The sequence below is a fragment of the Drosophila virilis genome, chromosome 5 (genome assembly GCF_030788295.1).
Source record: "Drosophila virilis strain 15010-1051.87 chromosome 5, Dvir_AGI_RSII-ME, whole genome shotgun sequence".
Lineage (NCBI taxonomy): Eukaryota > Metazoa > Arthropoda > Insecta > Diptera > Drosophilidae > Drosophila > Drosophila virilis.
The window spans coordinates 8401205-8407204 of NC_091547.1; positions in this window are offsets into that span (position 1 = coordinate 8401205).

The following is a 6000-nucleotide window of genomic DNA, read 5'->3' on the forward strand; positions in this document are numbered from 1 at the left end:
TATGTCGTTTTGAAACGACATATCTCCGCGGAAATTTTCTGTCCATCTACCTGTTAGTCATTTCTGTTCGCCTGGTATTTTTGCAAAATTCTTGTAAAAATGTTGTTTTTAGAGTGGTGGAGATATGTCGTTTCAAAACGACATAATCCCACATAACTATTATCATGGCGGAGTTATGTCGTTTTGAAACGACATATCTCCGCGGAAATTTTCTGTGGTTCTACCTGTTAGTCATTTCTGTTCGCCTGGTATTTCTGCAAAATTTCTTGTAAAAATGTTGTTTTTAGAGTGGTGGAGATATGTCGTTTTAAAACGACATATTCCCACAAAACTATTATCATGGCGGAGTTATGTCGTTTTGAAACGACATATCTCCGCGGAAATTTTCTGTCCATCTACCTGTTAGTCATTTCTGTTCGCCTGGTATTTTTGCAAAATTTCTTGTAAAAATGTTATTTTTAGAGCGGTGGAGATATGTCGTTTTAAAACGACATATTCCCACAAAACTATTATCATGGCGGAGTTATGTCGTTTTGAAACGACATATCTCCGCGGAAATTTTCTGTCCATCTACCGGTTAGTCATTTCTGTTCGCCTGGTATTTTTGCAAAATTTCTTGTAAAAATGTTGTTTTTAGAGCGGTGGAGATATGTCGTTTTAAAACGACATATTCCCACAAAACTATTATCATGGCGGAGTTATGTCGTTTTGAAACGACATATCTCCGCGGAAATTTTCTGTTCATCTACCTGTTAGTCATTTCTGTTCGCCTGGTATTTTTGCAAAATTTCTTGTAAAAATGTTGTTTTTAGAGCGGTGGAGATATGTCGTTTAAAAACGACATATTCCCACAAAACTATTATCATGGCGGAGTTATGTCGTTTTGAAACGACATATCTCCGCGGAAATTTTCTGTCCATCTACCTGTTAGTCATTTCTGTTCGCCTGGTATTTTAGCAAAATTTCTTGTAAAAATGTTGTTTTTAGAGCGGTGGAGATATGTCGTTTTAAAATGACATATTCCCACAAAACTATTATCATGGCGGAGTTATGTCGTTTTGAAACGACATATCTCCGCGGAAATTTTCTGTGCATCTACCTGCTAGTCATTTCTGTTCGCCTGGTATTTTTGCAAAATTTCTTGTAAAAATGTTGTTTTTAGAGCGGTGGAGATATGTCGTTTTAAAACGACATATTCCCACAAAACTATTATCATGGAAACTATTATCCGCGGAAATTTTCTGTCCATCTACCTGTTAGTCATTTCTGTTCGCCTGGTATTTTTGCAAAATTTCTTGTAAAAATGTTGTTTTTAGAGCGGTGGAGATATGTCGTTTTAAAACGACATATTCCCACAAAACTATTATCATGGCGGAGTTATGTCGTTTTGAAACGACATATCTCCGCGGAAATTTTCTGTCCATCTACCTGTTAGTCATTTCTGTTCGCCTGGTATTTTTGCAAAATTTCTTGTAAAAATGTTGTTTTTAGAGCGGTGGAGATATGTCGTTTTAAAACGACATATTCCCACATAACTATTATCATGGCGGAGTTATGTCGTTATCAAACGACATATCTTTCTTGTAAAAAACATAAAATTTCTTGTAAAAATGTTATTTTTAGAGCGGTGGAGATATGTCGTTTTAAAACGACATATTCCCACAAAACTATTATCATGGCGGAGTTATGTCGTTTTGAAACGACATATCTCCGCGGAAATTTTCTGTCCATCTACCTGTTAGTCATTTCTGTTCGCCTGGTATTTTTGCAAAATTTCTTGTAAAAATGTTGTTTTTAGAGCGGTGGAGATATGTCGTTTCAAAACGACATAATCCCACATAACCATTATCATGGCGGAGTTATGTCGTTTTGAAACGACATATCTCCGCGGAAATTTTCTGTCCATCTACCTGTTAGTCATTTCTGTTCGCCTGGTATTTTTGGAAAATTTCTTGTAAAAATGTTGTTTTTAGAGCGGTGGAGATATGTCGTTTCAAAACGACATATTCCCACAAAACTATTATCATGGCGGAGTTATGTCGTTTTGAAACGACATATCTCCGCGGAAATTTTCTGTCCATCTACCTGTTAGTCATTTCTGTTCGCCTGGTATTTTTGCAAAATTTCTTGTAAAAATGTTGTTTTTAGAGCGGTGGAGATATGTCGTTTTAAAACGACATATTCCCACAAAACTATTATCATGGCGGAGTTATGTCGTTTTGAAACGACATATCTCCGCGGAAATTTTCTGTCCATCTACCTGTTAGTCATTTCTGTTCGCCTGGTATTTTTGCAAAATTTCTTGTAAAAATGTTGTTTTTAGAGCGGTGGAGATATGTCGTTTTAACTATTATCATGGCGGAGTTATGTCGTTATCAAACGACATATCTTTCTTGTAAAAAACATAAAATTTCTTGTAAAAATGTTATTTTTAGAGCGGTGGAGATATGTCGTTTTAAAACGACATATTCCCACAAAACTATTATCATGGCGGAGTTATGTCGTTTTGAAACGACATATCTCCGCGGAAATTTTCTGTCCATCTACCTGTTAGTCATTTCTGTTCGCCTGGTATTTTTGCAAAATTTCTTGTAAAAATGTTGTTTTTAGAGCGGTGGAGATATGTCGTTTCAAAACGACATAATCCCACATAACCATTATCATGGCGGAGTTATGTCGTTTTGAAACGACATATCTCCGCGGAAATTTTCTGTGCATCTACCTGCTAGTCATTTCTGTTCGCCTGGTATTTTTGCAAAATTTCTTGTAAAAATGTTGTTTTTAGAGCGGTGGAGATATGTCGTTTTAAAACGACATATTCCCACAAAACTATTATCATGGCGGAGTTATGTCGTTTTGAAACGACATATCTCCGCGGAAATTTTCTGTCCATCTACCTGTTAGTCATTTCTGTTCGCCTGGTATTTTTGCAAAATTTCTTGTAAAAATGTTGTTTTTAGAGCGGTGGAGATATGTCGTTTTAAAACGACATATTCCCACAAAACTATTATCATGGCGGAGTTATGTCGTTTTGAAACGACATATCTCCGCGGAAATTTTCTGTCCATCTATCTACCTGTTAGTCATTTCTGTTCGCCTGCTATTTTTGCAAAATTTCTTGTAAAAATGTTGTTTTTAGAGCGGTGGAGACATGTCGTTTCAAAACGACATAATCCCACATAACTATTATCATGGCGGAGTTATGTCGTTTTGAAACGACATATCTCCGCGGAAATTTTCTGTGCATCTACCTGCTAGTTATTTCTGTTCTTTCTTGTAAAAATGTTGTTTTTAGAGCGGTGGAGATATGTCGTTTTAAAACGACATATTCCCACAAAACTATTATCATGGCGGAGTTATGTCGTTTTGAAACGACATATCTCCGCGGAAATTTTCTGTCCATCTACCTGTTAGTCATTTCTGTTCGCCTGGTATTTTTGCAAAATTTCTTGTAAAAATGTTGTTTTTAGAGCGGTGGAGATATGTCGTTTTAAAACGACATATTCCCACAAAACTATTATCATGGCGGAGTTATGTCGTTTTGAAACGACATATCTCCGCGGAAATTTTCTGTCCATCTACCGGTTAGTCATTTCTGTTCGCCTGGTATTTTTGCAAAATTTCTTGTAAAAATGTTGTTTTTAGAGCGGTGGAGATATGTCGTTTCAAAACGACATAATCCCACATAACCATTATCATGGCGGAGTTATGTCGTTTTGAAACGACATATCTCCGCGGAAATTTTCTGTGCATCTACCTGCTAGTCATTTCTGTTCGCCTGGTATTTTTGCAAAATTTCTTGTAAAAATGTTGTTTTTAGAGCGGTGGAGATATGTCGTTTTAAAACGACATATTCCCACAAAACTATTATCATGGCGGAGTTATGTCGTTTTGAAACGACATATCTCCGCGGAAATTTTCTGTCCATCTACCTGTTAGTCATTTCTGTTCGCCTGGTATTTTTGCAAAATTTCTTGTAAAAATGTTGTTTTTAGAGCGGTGGAGATATGTCGTTTTAAAACGACATATTCCCACAAAACTATTATCATGGCGGAGTTATGTCGTTTTGAAACGACATATCTCCGCGGAAATTTTCTGTCCATCTACCTGTTAGTCATTTCTGTTCGCCTGGTATTTTTGCAAAATTTCTTGTAAAAATGTTGTTTTTAGAGCGGTGGAGATATGTCGTTTTAAAATGACATATTCCCACAAAACTATTATCATGGCGGAGTTATGTCGTTTTGAAACGACATATCTCCGCGGAAATTTTCTGTCCATCTACCTGTTAGTCATTTCTGTTCGCCTGGTATTTTTGCAAAATTTCTTGTAAAAATGTTGTTTTTAGAGCGGTGGAGATATGTCGTTTCAAAACGACATAATCCCACATAACCATTATCATGGCGGAGTTATGTCGTTTTGAAACGACATATCTCCGCGGAAATTTTCTGTGCATCTACCTGCTAGTCATTTCTGTTCGCCTGGTATTTTTGCAAAATTTCTTGTAAAAATGTTGTTTTTAGAGCGGTGGAGATATGTCGTTTTAAAACGACATATTCCCACAAAACTATTATCATGGCGGAGTTATGTCGTTTTGAAACGACATATCTCCGCGGAAATTTTCTGTCCATCTACCTGTTAGTCATTTCTGTTCGCCTGGTATTTTTGCAAAATTTCTTGTAAAAATGTTGTTTTTAGAGCGGTGGAGATATGTCGTTTTAAAACGACATATTCCCACAAAACTATTATCATGGCGGAGTTATGTCGTTTTGAAACGACATATCTCCGCGGAAATTTTCTGTCCATCTACCTGTTAGTCATTTCTGTTCGCCTGGTATTTTTGCAAAATTTCTTGTAAAAATGTTGTTTTTAGAGCGGTGGAGATATGTCGTTTTAAAACGACATATTCCCACAAAACTATTATCATGGCGGAGTTATGTCGTTTTGAAACGACATATCTCCGCGGAAATTTTCTGTCCATCTACCTGTTAGTCATTTCTGTTCGCCTGGTATTTTTGCAAAATTTCTTGTAAAAATGTTGTTTTTAGAGCGGTGGAGATATGTCGTTTTAAAACGACATATTCCCACAAAACTATCATCATGGCGGAGTTATGTCGTTTTGAAACGACATATCTCCGCGGAAATTTTCTGTCCATCTACCTGTTAGTCATTTCTGTTCGCCTGGTATTTTTGCAAAATTTCTTGTAAAAATGTTGTTTTTAGAGCGGTGGAGATATGTCGTTTTAAAACGACATATTCCCACAAAACTATTATCATGGCGGAGTTATGTCGTTTTGAAACGACATATCTCCGCGGAAATTTTCTGTCCATCTACCTGTTAGTCATTTCTGTTCGCCTGGTATTTTTGTACATAATTTTGACATAATCCCACATAACCATTATCATGGCGGAGCTATGTCGTTTTGAAACGACATATCTCCGCGGAAATTTTCTGTGCATCTAGCTGCTAGTCATTTCTGTTCGCCTGGTATTTTTGCAAAATTTCTTGTAAAAATGTTGTTTTTAGAGCGGTGGAGATATGTCGTTTTAAAACGACATAATCCCACATAACCATTATCATGGCGGTGTTATGTCGTTTTGAAATGACATATCTCCGCGGAAATTTTCTGTGCATCTACCTGCTAGTCATTTCTGTTCGCCTGGTATTTTTGCAAAAATTCTTGTTAAAATGTTGTTTTTAGAGCGCTGGAGATATGTCGTTTCAAAACGACATAATCCCACATAACCATTATCATGGCGGTGTTATGTCGTTTTGAAACGACATTATGTAAATAAATGTAGTCAAAAACATTAAATGGTTATAACTTGGCCAAATAAGCCCCAATCCTTGAAGTATTTGTTTGTTTGTCTCTTGTTGACGCAGAAACCCGTTTGTGCGACTTAGATGGCGTTGTGCAAAAGTACTGACCGGTAGATGGCGCTAATCAAATTCTAGCCGTTATTGAGTTAAATAAAACGTGGTTATTTTTAAATAATTTGTAT